Source organism: Polypterus senegalus, chromosome 7, assembly GCF_016835505.1.
Source record: "Polypterus senegalus isolate Bchr_013 chromosome 7, ASM1683550v1, whole genome shotgun sequence".
NCBI lineage: Eukaryota > Metazoa > Chordata > Cladistia > Polypteriformes > Polypteridae > Polypterus > Polypterus senegalus.
In genome coordinates, this window is record NC_053160.1 from 149255749 (window position 1) to 149275259 (window position 19511).

Here is a 19511-nt window from a genome sequence, read left to right on the forward strand (position 1 = left end):
ATCACTTATTTTGCTTGATTGCATGCAACCTTTGTACAAAACTCAATTAACCTACCTTGTGTGTGGTCTTGTCAAGACAAGCCCTCCTCCCCCAACAAAATAAAGCATCTTTGGAGCTTTTGCAATGTTTGCATTTTTTTATGAAGCCACAAAAAAATGCAATGAGAGCTTTTAACGAACCATGTCAAAAATCATTATACAAAACAAGAGAGCTAATAGCAATTTCAGCAGCAAATAGAGGTTGACCTTCTGTAAAGTAGTTTTCATTCAGCACTAAAATATAATCAACATGAATATTTCTAATTCGTATACGGAACAGAATGTCTATGGCTTAGGAAAAAAAAAGAGGGCTTTTCCTCTGTAATTAACATGCTTAATCCAGCAATACAAGATAATTATAATACTTAGAAAGCTCGGCACATTAGAAGTAGCTTTCAAGATCTACAGCTCAGTTTTACAGGCTGACAAGTCAAGTAAGTCGTTCCCACTTAAAAAGAAGAGCTATTTTTATGTGCTACATATTGTAAAATTAATTTAACTTTGGGATATTTTTGTCGCATTTACTGAAAACTTTTCATAAGCATTCACTGTGGTTGATTTTTTTTTCTACCAAACTGTTTACTTGGTGCATTATTACTTCAAAAACAGAGCGTAGCAACTTTGCTTTGCACTTTTTTTAAACACCAGTAACTTTGTAGACTCAAAGAAATACACGCATGGCCTTACATATGAATTTTGTCTTAGCTGCTGTATCATCACTTGCTGTCTTCTTCCTCACACGAAGGTTTACATTTACAGGTCAGTTCATATTTTTATGCTAAACTAATATTACCTTTGGAAATTTATAAAATATCTTATGTAAACTAAATGGTGGCACAGTGGGTAGTGGTAAGTGGCCCGGGCTCGCTTCCCAGGTCCTCCCTGCGTGGAGTTTCCATGTTCTCCCAGTGTCTGCGTGGGTTTCCACCGGGTGCTCTGGTTTCCTCCCACAGTCCAAAGACATGCAGGTTAGGTGCATTGGCGATCCTAAATTGTGCTTGGGGTGTGTGTGTGTCCTGTGGTGGGCTGGTGCTCAACCTGGGGTTTGTTTCCTGCCTTGCACTCTGTGTTGGCTGGGATTGGCTCCAGCAGAACCCTGTGACCCTGTAATTAGGATATAGCAGATTGGATGATGGATGGATGGATGTAAACTAAAGCATCAGTCTTTTAATGCATTTAAAGGAACATTTATAAAGTAACATAAATCAAAGCAGAACACCAGAAATTGTGCATTCTCCCCATGACGGCTTGAGGTTTTCCTGCAAGCACTCCAGATGCTAATCTAGTTTTTTACTAACATCCCAAAGACATCGAGGTGTTCATGTGTAGGTCAGGGGAGCCTGCTACGGACTGGTGCCCAAATCCAGGGTAGGGTTCTGACCTGTGCTGGGGCTGCCTCGAGTTACACTACATGGGTTTGTGTCTCTTGTGTTATTTAATGCCACAAATCAAGGACAGTTTCTTTTCTGTTTTAAGATGGAAAAGCATGCAGAAAACAAAACTTGATCAAGTTCACAAATAACGTCTTGTTCGTGTAATCCAGGGGTCCTCACCTCTGGTCCTGGAGGGCCCCAGTGGCAGCAGGTTTTCATTCTAATCGTTTCCTTAATCAGTGCACTGTTTTTGCTGCTAAGTAACTTCTTTTGAATTCATTTCAATTGACTTGTTTTTTAAGATTTGATCCACAGAATTTGTTCATTGTTCCTCTGAATTGCTTCATTTCTTTCCTTAAATGGCAGCCAATCAGAAATGAAATGTGAAGGGAGTGACCCAACAGAAGACCAACTAAGTCAGGGCCTGAAACTCCAACCAATTTCACTCCAACCGGTTGCTTAATTAGGCTCTGATTCTTCTTGTTAATTAAGCCCGTTCTTCAATTCCATGGCTTGTCGCTGCTCTCATTCTGCAATAACATACATTTCAGAAACTGCTCATTTTCTCTTTTCTAAGAGCACTGTTAAAATGTTTTGGGGACCTGAGCAGATCAACATTCCTTAGACCTTCACTTTTCTTTATTTTCAGATATTGTATAATTGATAATGTTGGTCATGTTTTGCTGGTCCTGTTTTGGCTCATTTTGTATCTCATTATTGTTTGGCTGCTAATAAGGAAAAGAAACAAATAAGGGGTCTGACTCTTCAAGAGCAAGTAAATAAAATGAATATAAATGAAGTTAATTAGTAGCAAAAACAGGTCCCTAATTAAGAAAAGGGTTAGAATGAAAACATGCAGCCATTGGGGCCCTCCAGGACCGGAGTTGGGGACCGCTGATGTAATGAAATCAAAGGAGTATTATTTAACATGCAAATACCGGCTGACAAAGATATTTTTTGAATGAAACATCAAAATACTGGATGTCAAATTTCCATCTAAAATATTAGTGAGTATAAAAATTAAAGCTCCATTTTTGTATTTTACAATATATGCTATATGCAACCATTTTAAATGTAAGGTATTGAATATATGAGGAAGCTGTTTCTGCTAGCTATACCAATTACTCGCAAACATTAAAACAATAATTTAATCGTAATAAGACTACAGCTGCAAAATAGCTTTTTTGGAAAGATGAACACAAACAAGATGACTGTGTCTGTAAAATGTCACATAAGCAGGCTTCCTTAATACATACTGCAATCAACGACGTTTTAATTTCTGACAGAAAGGTCATGTAATATGTCTCTTAGTTATAAAGAAGCGAATGATGAATCGAAAATCTTCCTCTTTTTAAAATGATCTCTCGTGCATATAAAAAATGAAATTCTTTTTGAAACAAATACAGATTGCAAATTTCTTTAAAAGGATGCTATTCTGCTGTTGCCAGCAAACTCTGTTTCCAAAAATATTACTACTTTTATCTTCAACTGCAATTAGTCATGTATTGCCAGGATTCCAGACTCAAACTAAAAAAAATCTAACATTACCAAAGATTTGTTAAAACAGTAGTTTTAGTGAAACAGCTCAATGCCTGTGGTTATTTTCACTCATAACAGAAATGATTTGATATACTAAAGGAAAATGAAAACTAGCAGGTACAGCACTAAAGACCTAGAAAAGAGAACTTTATTTCACTGCCCTGCCTTTAAGGACATGTTCCTATTGATCATTACTTACTATATATCAAAAATCAACTTCAAATAGAAGAGCAATTCCAACTTAAGTCAATTTCCTGAGGAATATTCACTTCATACTGCAAAACTGCAGATAAGTAACTAATCAAAACATTTGACAGCATGTCTGTAGTCATCGATGAATCAGCAGATAATAAAACATAGTTTTGCTTTGCACTTCTGATTCATTTTACAAGAACATTCACATATGGATAATCTGGGTTTCATTCTGACAGATATTTCTGTGATCCATATATTTTAACTTTAAATTTTAATGCTCAGCTTAGTAGGTATCGCAAATAATGCAAGGACAAATGCAATTTGGTCATTTTAAAAAGTGTTTCAAACCTTTCCTAGTGATAAAACTGCGTTTAGAAGTTGTCTAAGCTACAATTTCTCTGCTATTCGGTCCACCCCTTCATGATTGCTATATTTGTATGGTGTCGTTTATGATACATGGATTTCAACTGTTCAATAACTGTTTAGGATTTCAGCTATGGGAGTGAAAAAGGGAAAATCAGGATGGCTCGGTAATCGTAAACCAATTTAATATTGTCAGCTACTACACTCCTTCCTTTTGGCCAAAAACATGTTAAGTGTTTGGTTATTTAATCTGAAATTGTTAACATTCATGTTGCCCAATCCCAGATTTCATCATTTTACTACTGATAACTGATGCATCCCTTGTGACCATACTGAGGAGCAGCAATAGGTTTGGCATGCCAATCAAGGTTGCTACAATCATGGATACTGTTTCATGGATGTTGGTGTAACTTTCTTAAAAGAAAATAAGCATGATCAGCATCTTACTTTGGTGGTAGAGTTGGCAGAGCTGAATCTACAGAGGTTGTTATTTATTTTGAAACTTGTCATACAGACAATTTTTTGTCTCGTAAGGAACATTACCAATGACCAATTAAAGGAGAGAAAGCTCAGCTAACATTTGAAATATGTATCATTATATGATTATGTTAGCCCAGAACTTTTACCATCTTGTATAACATTTGAAAAATCTGACACCAGACAAATGCAAAGAACAAAACATTTGCCTTTCTCATTTTAGGTAGCTGATTAAGTATGTCGTAATTAATGGCAATTGAATAACTTCTAAAATGTAAATTCAAATAGTGACCCTATCAATCTACTTGTGAAGAAATGAAATAAATGGAAAGAATTGGAACCCCAGTTACCATTTAGGAAGTGCAGATGCTACCTTAATGTGCTTTAGTAGGGCAAAAATTAATGTCTTTGTAAACATATGGCTTTCTTGGAGTAGCAACATCATAATGACAAGATAAGAAAACCCTGCTAAATATGCATACAGAATTATTTTGCCTACAATAGCACATCAGAACAAGGAGTCTTTTGGTCTATTGCTGCTTTTTTCGCTCAATATGACCTACAGGATTTCTTTCTGAATGACACAGGTTGGAAATTGAATTATTTACCTAAGGGAAAACAGTCCCTTTGCTATAAACAACAGATTAACTACTTTAATGCCTTTCCTATCCTGAAAAAGCAAATCACCAAGCCAAGTAAGGTTCATTTAAGGCTCGTCTTTTATTCCAATAACTTTCACAGATTTAAAAAGTTGTGTATATTTAAAGAAGCGTTATGCTAGTCATTTTTGGCTTACTACAGCACCATATGCCTGAAGGCATTTTCTAATTGCATTTTAAACACATATTTAAAACATATTGGTTATTACAAATAATAAAAACACTCTTTGTTGTGTGGTGGTTAATAATTTTTCAGGCAGTTCAATCAGCTATTGAACTGTACATTTGCTTTGAGGTGGCAATGCATGGTGGTATTTTGATCCTTCTTATCGGCACATGACTGGATCTGCCTTTCCCAGTGCTTGCGTTTGAATACTTTAAACTTGCAAAGCATTGAAATGGAAAGCAGCTGGACTTTTATAAATCAGAAATAAATGAGCTAACAGGGCATTTTATTTCAGAGATCAACAAAAGTAGACATAAGCAAAATAGACTGACAGTTTCAGTTTTTCCTTTTTTTTTGTATGTTAGGTAAACAAGCCAATATCTTGTAGGGAAAAACCAATTATTTTGGTGTATTAAAAATGAAGAGGGTAATCTGAAATTAGAGGCTGATTATGCCCATTACCATCTAGACAAAGCATGCAGTAAAGATAAAAACATTCCCAACACAGTGTGTGATATACAGCTTGAAGATGCTTGTACAAGGAGTAGAGGAATACTCAGTAAGCAATTAAATAAGCATAGCACTCTCAGAAGCACGCTGAGCAGACATACTCATAGATCAGTCAGCATCTACACTGCCGTTACTTGGCTACGACCTTTCTGCTGGAAGATTGCAGTGCGATGTGCCGACCTATAAACCCAAGGCTGGCCGCACAACCCTTGACTGGTATGCTGATCTGGTCAAACTGATGAAAGGACCAGCACAACATGAAGAAAACAACCAATGTTAAATAACAAACCAAAGAATACTTGGAAAAACAACAAGAAGGTCATACACCATGAGACAAAAACAGGTTTGAGTGATTTAAATAGCACAAAGACAAAAACAAAATTCAAAGTTCCAGAGTCTATTGTATTAAAAAATACAATGCTTTTGACTTGTTTTTCTGGGGATAAACATTTACACTAAGGAGGTTAAAGATCACTCAAGGTATGTCTATAACAGAAATTTGTCCTGAAAAATTCAGTTCTTGTCAGGTAAATGTGAAGCATAATGTAAGGTTTTCACTTTTAATAGCTAAAAAGACTCATTGACTCATTGTGTCAGCGACAAAGAAATCATTTACTGCAGTTTTGTCAGTGTTTCATCATCACCATCGTCATCATCATCACAGTTTTAACAGCTGTTGTTCAGGTTTACCCAGGCTGGTCTATTTGTCCCTGTTTCATTTGTGACAACAGATATGTTGGTACATTTCCTTAGATTCATTCTGAGTGACACTTTCCTCAAAATACATCAGGTATTAAAAATGAGTAAGCTATAGGAATGGCAATTTTTAGTATAACTGTAAATGGTTGCTTGGCTGGCAAAGGCTTTGTAACTGGAGCAATGGCAATAAGAAAGCACAACACAAAGGGAGGTCCAAATGAGAAATGCGAACCTCAAACTGGTAAAAGACAGCCTCTCTTAAAGCTAGCATAGGTGCATATGTGCTGGCAGGGGGATAGTAAGCCCTCCAACAAAAGCAGATGACACCTAAAAAAAAACACTTATATTCTTTCAAATAGTGATATGGCAACAGGGCAGCCTACAGTATACAGATATGAAAGGAGCTCTACTTGTTTAGCAGAAGTGTGATGACCATAATTAGCTGTGGGTGTCTAGATGGGCCTTAGGGATGCACTAGAACAAGGGACAGCATCATCAACATGTATTAAGATGACCCCAGGCCTTTGTAGAAGACTCCTTGAACATGGACGTGATCCTGTACAGTATTTGCCCTGGACGTGGACTCCACAGTGGACTATTGGTAACTGTCATAATCTGGGAGGTCAACTGGCACAAAAGGATGCATTAAATCAAATACTGGAATTGCAGCTGAAGGGAGACATTTTATGGACTGCTATGGTTAACACATGTGCACACCACCTCACCCGGGAATCAGAGAAACCTCTGTATGTAATAAATGTCAAAGGATTCAGTGTTTTCTTGTTCTCTTTTAATTAACTATTTAGATTTCTTTATTCCTTCATAACCCAACCCCTTTATTTAACTATTTTCACCATATGTATTTCTTTTTTCTGGTAACATTTCATGACTGGAGCAACCTTTAGGGGGGTCATCTGATATCTAATATGTTAGCAACTGTTCTCGTTGTATTATACATTATACTACACCTATGACCATATTATAATCCATCCATTATTTAAAACTGCTTGTCCTCTTTGCGACTATCAGTCCCCAGAGCACAACGCAACAGCAAAAACTACATGACTGTAAATTACATTGATAGGAATCCAATCTTTGTGATTCATGTGAGGTGATGAAGCATTTGATCTACTGTTGTTATCTCTTGTGCAGTATGTGCTTCTGTAACTACCAAAGAAAATGACAGTTGAGGTAGGAAAAAATAAAAAAAAGCACATTTGCTGGGAAAAGGAAGAGAAAATACTGCTTTGCTTTTTGTGCGAGAGAAGCTTTCTGGAAAATGACTGATCATATCAAAAGTCACTTTGAAAAGAAACCATATGAATTTGAGAAAACATTTTTTTTATGTGACCCATGAAAGGAAGCAAAATAATTGCAAAGATGAGAGGAAGGCTCTAAATCAAAACAACAAAATAATAATAATAATAATATAAAAATTGAACATGCAAGTACAGTGCCACATGGAAGATGCACAATGGCAACCAACAGGAGAAGTTCGGTTCATAAATAAATTAAAAACACTTTCATTTTAAGTTAAGCACAACAACTATATAAATCTATAAAAATTCAGCAGTAAGGAAAAGATTTGTGGGCGGCATGGCAAATATTAAACTAGTTCAACTTTTTATCTTGGGGGTTGGGTGCAATTTTGCTTGTAATTTAATCTCAATGTAATATAACAACACTCAAGGCTATAATATTCTGAATTAGAATTTTGAGAGTTCCATAATTAAACGGACGTTCATTCCATAAACAATGAAAAAGATGTCTATATTGAAACAGCTACCAGTTAGAAAATGTGCAGTGCAAAGCAAAATCTGTCTGTCCGTGTTAAACATTCAGAAAGTACTGATGCTGGTCTAACCAAATTTCCATCCGTTAAGCCCCACAGATGTCAAAATGTCAGCTATGCTGAGAAGAAATATTGTGTGTAAATGTAATCTTGGGGAGGATTGAAATATAAAGATACTGTGTATTAGATATATTGGAACAGTTAATTCATATAATGAATGTCAATTCATATACGTAAAACATCATTAGTCTTTTATATGGTCTTAATACTGATTGGATAAAAAGGCAGGCGAGTCAGCACAGCAGCTGTGTGTTGAAAATTTCAGTAGAATTTAATAAAACAGTTGTGTGAAATAAATGCCAGTCTACAACCAATGACAATTATAAGCAGGATTCAACATAGTGAATAAATAAAATTGGCTATAGCGGGTTGAATAATGGTTGGTTGGTTAATATATTTTTTAAAAATAACATAAAAATCGGAAGCATAGAACAGCTTCTATATTCAAGAAAGTGCACATAAAGTGAACACAATCATAATCAAAATAGGTGAAAATAGTTTAAACATAAATAAATTAAAACTGAAAAATAGAAGAACAATAAAAATAAATAAATATATTTACAAATATAACTTGAAATTCCAATGCATAAAAGACTAGAAATACGCAAAATGTGAGTGACTTAAATTTAAGAATACAGCATGGAAATGACATACATGCTTGACAGAAGATACAAATAAAATGTGAAAAATAAAGGACATGGAGACTAATGATTGTTCACATAAAATTACAAATGACAGAAAAATTCTTTACAATTTTCATAAAGCTTTTGTAAAATGAGAATGTCCCTTGGCTTTGAATTCCCGTGTGCAAATTATGCTAAAAACTTTAAATGGGTTCATATATATATATATACACATACACTCACCTAAAGGATTATTAAGAACACCTGTTCAATTTCTCATTAATGCAATTATCTAATCAACCAATCACATGGCAGTTTCTTCAATGCATCTTGGGGTGTGGTCCTGGTCAAGACAATCTCCTGAACTCCAAACTGAATGTCAGAATGGAAAGAAAGGTGATTTAAGCAATTTTGAGCGTGCCATGGTTGTTGGTGCCAGACGGGCCAGTCTGAGTATTTCACAATCTGCTCAGTTACTGGGATTTTCACGCACAACCATTTCTAGGGTTTACAAAGAATGGTGTGAAAAGGGAAAAACATCCAGTATGCGGCAGTCCTGTGGGCGAAAATGCCTTGTTGATGCTAGAGGTCAGAGGAGAATGGGCCGACTGATTCAAGCTGATAGAAGAGCAACTTTGACTGAAATAACCACTCGTTACAACCGAGGTATGCTGCAAAACATTTGTGAAGCCACAACATGCACAACCTTGAGGTGGATGGGCTACAACAGCAGAAGACCCCACCGGGTACAACTCATCTCCACTACAATTAGGAAAAAGAGGCTACAATTTGCACGAGCTCACCAAAATTGGACAGTTGAAGACTGGAAAAATGTTGCCTGGTCTGATGAGTCTCGATTTCTGTTGAGACATTCAAATGGTAGAGTCAGAATTTGGTGTAAACAGAATGAGAACATGGATCTATCATGCCGTGTTACCACTGTGCAGGCTGGTGGTGGTGGTGTAATGGTGTGGGGGATGTTTCCTTGGCACACTTTAGGCCCCTTAGTGCCAATTGGGCATCGTTTAAATGCCATGGGCTACCTGAGCATTGTTTCTGACCATGTCCATCCCTTCATGACCACCATGTACCCATCCTCTGATGGCTACTTCCAGAAGGATAATGCACCATGTCACAAAGCTCGAATCATTTCAAATTGGTTTCTTGAACATGACAATGAGTTCACTGTACTAAAATGGCCCCCACAGTCATCAGATCTCAACCCAATAGAGCATCTTTGGGATGTGGTGGAACGGGAGCTTCGTGCCCTGGATGTGCATCCCACAAATCTCCATCAACTGCAAGATGCTATCCTATCAATATGGGTCAACATTTCTAAGTAATGCTTTCAGCACCTTGTTGAATCAATGCCACGTAGAATTAAGGCAGTTCTGAAGGCGAAAGGGGGTCTAACACCGTATTAGTATGGTGTTCCTAATAATCCTTTAGGTAAGTGTATATACTGTATATTTTAGGTGCACAGGATGACAAATGGGCATTCAAGCCAGGATGGAAGAAGATTTCTTGCCCTGACGGGAAGCCATAATAGAAGAATGGCCAAGTTGCAGACGCTACACAGCTGGGAAGCTTTATAATTCCCATCCTGGCTGGTATGCTACTGGAAAGAATGGACTAATAATAGTGGGAAACCAGGAGCAGTTCAATCCCCAAATGAACTGGTGGCAGTGTTCCTCACAAGTAGTTCCAGTTTGGACACCTGCAGGGAAATGGAGTCCAGAAGGCCATCCCTGTTGGGGTCCTTGGGGGAGTGATTGAGTGCACTGCTGGTGGAGGATCTCCTTGGTTTCCGTAGGACCCAGAAGTGCTTCCAACAAGCCAGGATCTGCCACCGGAAATACTCCCGGGTCCAACCTCGGTGAGTCAGAGTTGGATGGAAGAGGGCAAAACTCACTGGAGGAGAGAAGGAGAGAAAGACAAGGCAGAAAGAACAAGTATTTGATTTGTGTATTGGCTGTGATTAATTGTCTTCTTACAGCCATGTGGATTAAAAAGTTTTATATTTGAACCTGGAGTTGTGTTGGGTCTTGTGTGTCTGGGGTTTGAGGGCTCATTGGCACCCGCTACTGTTCACTATATATATTGTGACAGACAGCCACAGCCATTACCCAGCCTGGACACCAGCTGGATGGAAGGACTGGGAGAGAGCATCCACAAGATGCTACCTTCCCTGGGAAGCTAGAAGGCAGCCTCCATGGGTGGCTGTGGCACCACAGATTCCCGCAGGGCACACTAGGAGTTGGAGTTTGATACAGCCCTGTTGGGTTCTGTGAGGGTCGCTAGGGGGAGCTGCAGAGACAGCAGAGTGCTGCCATATTGGGTTTCAATCATATCTGGGAGTAATTCTAGTTTATCATGTTGAGCCATCTGGGGCACTCCCAGGTGTTAAATAAACGAAGTCGCTTCACTCCTATCAGAGAGCCAGAGGCGGGAGGATGAGGGATGAAGCTTGCACCATGGAGGAGTGGAGGCCGAATGTGAAAGAGAAAGAGGAGCAAAGAAAGTGCTTTGGAACTGTATATTGGCGTTTTATACTATGCTGCTGTGGGGAGCGAGGGAACAGCACTTATGTGTAGCATCTCTCTGAGTAAGCACCCCACGATGGTTCACAATATCATGGTTATTTTTTTTATTTTTTGTATCATCATAATATTATTTCATTTTTTTAATTTTTATTAATTCTAGTTACATGTCTGAACTATTTGAAATTTCGATTGTTATAGATACATATATTTGTCCCCAGTTATTACTGTATTCACTTTAAGTACACTTTATCGAATATAACAGTTGTGCTATTCTTCCTATTTCTGTGTTATTTTCATTAATATGCTAATTGTATTTATTCACTATATTGAATCCTGCTTGTGCTTGTCATTAGTAGTAATGTTTTGTTATAAGCAGGCCTTTGACTACCTGGATGCTTTGGCTTGGTATACAACTTTCAAACAAGACATCACATACTTACACAAATCAACATCAGCTTTCAATGGTGACTGAGTTTTGACAAAACTCTATTTAAAAACTTCTGCAATAATATTTTTGAAGATTTTAAACTATTTTCTGAAATGATACAGCACAAATACACATTGTTTGGTGTAGCCAAGCCTATTAGTAGCATCAGTACTAGTAGCAACATAAGCAACACTCTGCTTCGCTAGAAGTATTTGCCATTGGCTTGAATGAGCTCAATGGGAGTTAAAAATAAACTAATAATCAAAGAAAAAAATGTTACATACACAAGATGAAGTGAAAAGGGAGTTTTCAAAACAGTGTAGTCATTCTGGCTCCCTAATCATCCCCCATCTTTAACTGGCTAACCTGTTCCACACCTAATAATTAATGTGTAGTAAATGTACTTGCACAAAATGGCCACCATCAGTTCATCGCATCAGGGGTGGTTGAAGTGGCTCCTTGCTCTCTATGTAATAAAGCACACTGAGTGTCTTAAAAAGCTCAACATAAATGCAATGTGTTCTTCTTCCTTTTCTTCAAACCTGTGTTGAAGAGTACGGGTATAATCACTAGACTACTTAAATCAAAAAACAGTCAATGAAGGAAGATGAAAAACAAGGACAAATATTAAAATACAAAGTGAAGCATACCAGCAAGACCCCATTAATTATAATTCATCACTAAATGCAAATTAATTATGAAAATATGGAAAGACGATGGCAAGGGATCTCCCGTCCCAAGTTTTTGAATGTTCCAAGATGCTCTACACATCTCTGGGTCATTTTCTCAATCGTTTTCTCACTGTGTACTCTACTTTTGCAATATCACGGTAAAAGTAACACAAAACTAACATAAAACGAGATTTTTTTAATGGCTAACCATGTCTTGCTAACAAGAGACTGTCATGAATGAGGCTGTTCAGATAACCTTAACAAGGACCAAAATAAAGAAAGAACTTAGTGGGATGGTATCTCAACCAAGATAAAGTGATATTTCTGCTACAAACCCAGAAACAGAAGAGTGACCCATAACCTTACTTTGGCCACTGGTACACCCCTGAAAGGCGAACCCGTAAATTCCAAATTCATCGACTAACCTGAGAAGAAAAGACTCAGCTCTCTTTTTCTCATTTATATCTTCCCGATAGATAATATCTTTCAACACCATGGTATTAAATTTCATTGTTACGCTGACGACACACAGCTTTATCTATCCACTAAATCCACCTCTGTTTTCCCTCCAAACACTCTTATGGCATGTCTCCAAGACATAAAGTCATGGATGTCTCACAATTTTCTCCAGTTTAATAGCAATAAAACTAAGGAGCTCCTCATTGGCTCTAGATCTCCACTCTCTAAGGTTAACCATTATTCCATTTTAATTAACAACATTAACACAAACATATCTTCCCAGGTTAAGAGCCTGGGCATCATACTAGACAATACCCTCTGTTTTTCTTCCCATATAAGTAATGTTTCACGGACTGCCTTCTCCACAGTAACGCAGTACTGAAGTATTGGTTAATGCCCTTGTCACCTCATGTAGAGATTACTATAATACTATTCTATCTGGCATCCCACAAAAACGTATCCATCGCTTACAATTTATTCAAAATTCTGCTACTAGGATAATAACCTGCTGTTCTAAATCCACTGAACATATCACACCTATTCTCTCTCAACTTCACTGGCTCCCTGTTTACTACAGAATACAATACAATATACTGCTCTTAACATTTAAAGCTCACCACAACTTTGCTCCCCATTACCTCACTGATGTCGTACAGACTGACACTCCTCTCGCTCACTCAGATCATCATCTGCAGCTGTACTTTCTGTACCACACGTCAGACTCTGTGCTATGGGAGCTCGAGCGTCTCTCATAGTGCTCCTCAACTCTGGAATTCTCTTCCCTCTCATATTCATCAACTAGACTCAATAACACATTTTAAAACTGCCCTTAAAATGTATCTCTTCAAAGTGGCATACCAATTATAAGTTTAACACTGTTACTGCCTGTTATCTTTGATGTTTGCTGCTACCTCTGTACCTTATTGCTATTTGATTTTATCTCCCTCTTTGTTTTGATATTTTATTAATGTTGTTTAATTTCATTGTAAGGTGACCTTGAGTGCTATGAAAGGCACCTATTAAATAAAATGTATTATTATTATCACCACTCACTAAAATTCAATGGCGTTGTATTGATTGTACATGAGCAATGTGATGCAAAGCAAAGCAATGTGCTTAAATGCCTCCATCCTTCCAATTATCAACAAACAAACAGAAACTCTTGTTAGTTTCCAACTCTTTTTCCTCTTTCCTTTCATAGATTTTTTTACAAGAGTTTATGATAAGAGGGACACTGTTTCTAGAGGTGCTGTACAAAATGCTAATAAGCACCTTTCGGCAGCGGTCAGTGGCCTAAGAATAACTGATATAACAATTTGTGAAGCTCAGATCGTTTACATCTTTATGTTACTTTACACCACTAATTGCATTCAAACTTCAACACTGAGACTATTTAGTTAATAGTTAATTGTCTTTGTTTGTTAGAATGCCTCAAGAGGAAAAACCCCATTGTGTTTGACAGGACTGTTGACAGAATACGTGATGCTCATCACAAGCATAAATATGCCCCTCATGCCTTTCACTGCATACCCTCGTTGAGATTAACATATTCATCAAGTCCCAGGCACAGTACGGCAGCAGCACTTTATAAGTTTGCAAACTGGCACATTTCATGCACTGTTGCCTTTATGGAGATAGTATGTTGCATATGATTCATAAACAGCTCTGTCTCTTCAGAATCCTTCATTGCATTTTATTTGATGCCACGTGCAACATATTGATGAAACCTTAAAACACACCATGTTAAGAATAATGAATTAGACAGGACAAGGGGTTCAGAGTGTGCACAACTAGCAAAGGAAAGGCACAAACCAGTAAGGAAAATAAACAAAGGACCAGGATAGTGGTTGTGTTATGCATGACGTGATAAAGGGAGCTACAGATAAAATTAAATTTAAAACCAGTCATGAATGAAACTATCTGCAGTGCCTGGCTGTTAAATTTTGGTTACCCGAAGACAGATTCTTGTAGAGAGGTAATAAATACACCTAGTGTTATTGTTAGAATAATCGTATTTCAAAGCCTTATGGCACTTCCACTCAAGCCTAGGAGACGAAAACTATTTTCTCTGTGTTATTTCTCAAGGTAAAATATGATTCACAAATGATTCATGATTGAAACTACCCGGCAGACTTTGTCTCTACACTTTAAGGAATCTGATGGATTCATCATTGATATAAAATGCATGCTATATGATGTAAGAGGTAAAAATGCACAAATACATTTAAATGATGAATCCTCAAAGAAACAATCTTTCAGATATTTTTGATAAGATAATGCATACATTTTAAAGTTAACTTCAAATGTAGGCATGTTTGGAAATGTATTTCTTTTTTTTGTAAATACATTATTACTAGCTTTATTACTGTTACTTATTTTTTTTGCATATGTTGTATTATTGAACTTAAGTCAGCTATTATTAAATATCTTTACTAAATTTCCCTTGGAGTACAGCATTAACAAATTATTATTTTGAGATGGGCAGCATGTGATGGACTGACTGCACCACAGCTGTGTTCAACTTCCAGTCTAGCTGCTGCGTAGAGTTTGCACAGTCTCACAAAGGTACACAAGTGGCTAGCAAACAACACTTTTTATTAGATAGATAGAGAGATGGATACTTTATCAATCCCAAGGGGAAATTCACATTCTCCAGCAGCAGCATACTGATAAAAAAAATCTTAAATTAAAGAGTGATAAAAATGCAGGTAAAACAGACAATAACTTTGTATAATGTTAACGTCTACCCCGGTGTGTGGGTGGAACTGAAGAGTCGCATAGTGTGGGGGAGGAACGATCTTCTCAGTGTATAAGTGGAGCAGGACTGCTCCTCTGTTTGGAGATGATACTGTTCAGTGGATACAGTGGACTCTCCATGATTGACAGGAGCCTGCTCAGCGCCCGTCGCTCTGCCACAGATGTCAAACTGTCCAGCTCCATGCCTAAAATACAGCCAGCCTTCCTCACCAGTTTGTCCAGGCGTCCCTCTTCTTTATGCTGCCTCCCCAGCACACCACCACGTAGAAGAGGGCACTCGCCACAACTATCTGAAAGAACATCTGCAGCATCTTTTTGCAGATGTTGAAGGACGCCAGCCTTTTAAGGAAGTATAGTTGGCTCTGTCCTCTCTTGCACAAAGCATCAGTATTGGCAGTCCAGTCCAATTTATCATCCAGCTGCACTACCACATATTTATAGGTCTGTACCCTCTGCACTCAGTCACCTTTGATGATCACGGGGTCCAGGAGGGGCCTAGGCCTCCTAAAATCCACCACTAGCTCCTTGGTTTTGCTGGTGTTCAGTTGTAGGTGGTTTGAGTTGCACCACTTAACAAAGTCATTGATTAGGTTCTTGATTAGCACCAATTTTTCTCCATTCCAAGGCAGACACATTGTACTGTACAGCTATTTGCATGTTTCATTAGAGTTGGAGTACAAGCAGGTTGAGTGACCTGCTTAAGGCCATACAGAATAAAGTTGGATGGAGGAATTGAGCCATAAACCTTACCCACTGCACAAAATGTTAAATGAATGACTAACAGTGCTACAGTACTGTCTTTTACTCTGTGCCTGATGCTGTCAGGATAGACTCTGGTCCCCATGTCCCTGAACTGGGTTAACAGGGTTTGAAAATTGAAGAATGGATAGGTATATTTGAGTCATATTCTATCACTTTCCAATAATCTAAAAGTATTGTGATGTGTTAATACCTTTAATTCTATTAAATACTATTATATCCAAACTTCTAATGTAAGTCAGAAAAATGGCAGGAATTGACAGTTTATGCAATATTGTCTGAAAACTGGAACTTCCACAACTGAAGGGCTTGATTATACAAGTTAAATGTTACCTTGGAGAGAAGTAATGGCTATTTAATGCTGATATATGGGCCCCAAAAGCACTTTAAAGCTTATAATATATTTTATATAATGTGAAGGGATGGCCAAAGAGGGCTAGTCTAGTGTATACATGAATGCCTGAATGGGCCGGTCAGGACCAGGGCCACAGCAATTGGGGAGCCATCATGAAAATTTGACTAACCAGACATTTCAATTCATTCTTTCTAATAGCCACAGACAGTGAACTGAGTAATAACTTTAGGGATACAATTAATTTGTTACGACAAAAAAAGAAAGCAGTAGCTGTAAGGTAGGATACTTATTAATTATTAATCTGTATTTTTTCTCTAGCTCTTTTTTCTACTGTATGTAGACACAGTTGCAGGCGTTTGCATATACCAGTTAGTTAACTTTGAATACTAAAATGAAATAATGAAGAATATTGTAATGTCACCATTTGTAGCTCGACAAAATCATTAAAGTACACCTCACTGCTGCTTGTGTAGAGCACTGCACCATTTGTTTGTGAGGAATGTCTCAGTTTGAATCAATTAGTGACTGTAATTTTTGTGATTGCTTGTGGTGAAGGACATTAGGCAAATAATGATTGATTTACTCCCTAATCTGTGTTATTGCAGTGTGTGGTATTAAAGAGTTTTACTGTATTTGTGTTTTATTAATGAAGATAAAGCACATATAGGCTATTGTGTTTCTTCTCCAGTCGCCAGCTCTTCATGAAAGGATGCTTATGTCAATGTAACTTGTTGTTGTATACAATATGTAATATGTGCTATCAACTCGTCTAGCATAATCAATTTGTTAGATTGTGTTTGATGTCCTACAAATCCAAATAAAGATTGGCATTTGGTTGAATTATCCACTTTCACTGGATGGGTCTTAGGCTCAGGGCCTGATAATTGTCAGGTCCAGGAGCCTACAAGCTTAGCATCCAACTAGTTGTGAGTCAGGTAGCTTGGCCTCATGCTCTCTGTAATATATCATACTGATTTCCTGTCCAACCCGCCTTGCTTACAATTACAAACCTTTATATAGTAATAGTTACTTTAGTACCTTTCATCATCATCTTTATAAGCACCACTTCCCTAATGTAGCAGGGTTAATGGCCTTTGTAGAGTCATTAACAACAGTCCTATTCCTTGCCATGTCCCATCAAATTTGTTTCTCTTAGGTCCTTTATGATGACCTCACACTATCTCAGTTTTCATCAACCTGTCTTTTTCTTGTGCCGTCTATTGTTCAATTAAATGTCTTCTTTACAGCTTTGTTAACAATTCTCAATACATCGCCAAACTACTTTAACCTTTATTCTCAGCACTAACTTGTCATACAATACATACCCGCATATTTCCATATCTCTTCATTTCTGATATTTCAGTAATTCTCAAAATTCTGATTCTTTCGTTTCAAGCCCTCTCTTATTTTTCCTTGATACAATTGTCCCTGAAGTACACAGCAATATGGTCTGATAATGGCAGCATTCACTTTTAAAGGTCCTACAACAACGACAGGTGAGGGGACGCTGGCGCACGCAAGTTGCTGCCGCTCCTCCCTGTTAACAACACTTTTTAAGTTTCAACCTGTACATCACCCTGTTGTCACAGATGACACCACTATCATTTCCCGATTTATCATGTGATGCTTTTCTACATTCTCGAACAACTCTTTTGTATTGTCTACCATCACACATTATGGAACCTAAGTACCTAAATTCAGACATTTGATTAGCTGCTTTCCAATTCTTTCCTGAATTTCTACTATTTACTGTCCACTGCTACTTCTCATCCCTTGTTTTCTTGATTCTCATTTTGATACTCTTATTTTCCAAACAATTCACCCACTTAAGTACATTCTGCTGAAATCCTTCTCTCATCTTTGCCTTTATGATCGAGTTATCAACAAAACAAAATATTTAAAGGAAGGCCTTCTTTCTCTCCTCTTCCGACAGCACATCATCAGTCACTAACTCAGACAACGTATTGGTGATCCATGGTGTAATCCGACCTAGACTTTCAGTTCTTGTGTGATGCCTATATGTGATCACAGTGCTGTCATTCCATCTTCATACAATGGCTGTATCCATATAACTAATATCTTATTACAGTAACTCTGCTCATTTTAAGGCAGTACCATATAACCTCTCTGAACACTCTTAAGATAAATACTGCATCTGTGGTAATTTTTTCTAGCACGAAGGTGAACAATTTTTGTTTTCTTCCTCTTCTGGATGTTTTATTTGGAATGCTTTAAGCAATTTTAATTCATAAACACACTTTACATTTTTTAAAGCATTCCTTATTTTTAATACACTAATTTGGAGAAGGGTGCATAGTGGCACAGTGATTAGCGCTGATGCTTCACAAAACCAGAGTTCAATTTCAAGCCCAACCACTGCCTGCGTGGTGCTTTCGTATTCTGTGTCTAAGACTTCTTTAGTTATTATAAGTGGTTACCACACACCTTTTGCCATTTCAGTTTTGATCTGATCTGTGTGAGTGTTATTGTGCCCTGTGATGGAGTGGTACCTCATCCATGGCAAGATCTTTCACTACTCAGGATGCTGCCAGAACAGGTTCTGGCCTCCAATAGCCCTCCTTTTTCACATAATGTATTTATTTATATTTATATCTATGCATTAAAACCCAATAAACTGCTTCTTCATCTGGTCCGTATAATACAGTATATAGTTTACCAAACATTCTAAAATCCTAGCATAATTTTTATTACCTCAGTTCCCTACCACGTCAGACAAGAAGGTCAGAGTTTTGGTTAGTCTGGTGCCCTCCTACCACAGACAGACATTATGGGAGTTTAATTCCTACTGTGTTTTTTGTCTATTCTCTCAGTTTCCATCATTTTTTATTCATTTTCCTATTATTTTTCTATTAATGAATATCTCTCATCCTTAACGTGCTCTGGTGAAGCTGTGACCATCTCAGTATTTGGCATGCACAGCTTGGTCACGTGCCAATACACATGCATTTATTAGATAGCAGAATTCACGTACTTTGCTTTGACAAAAGTGGATTTCAAGACTACTGTACTATAAATAAGCAGACA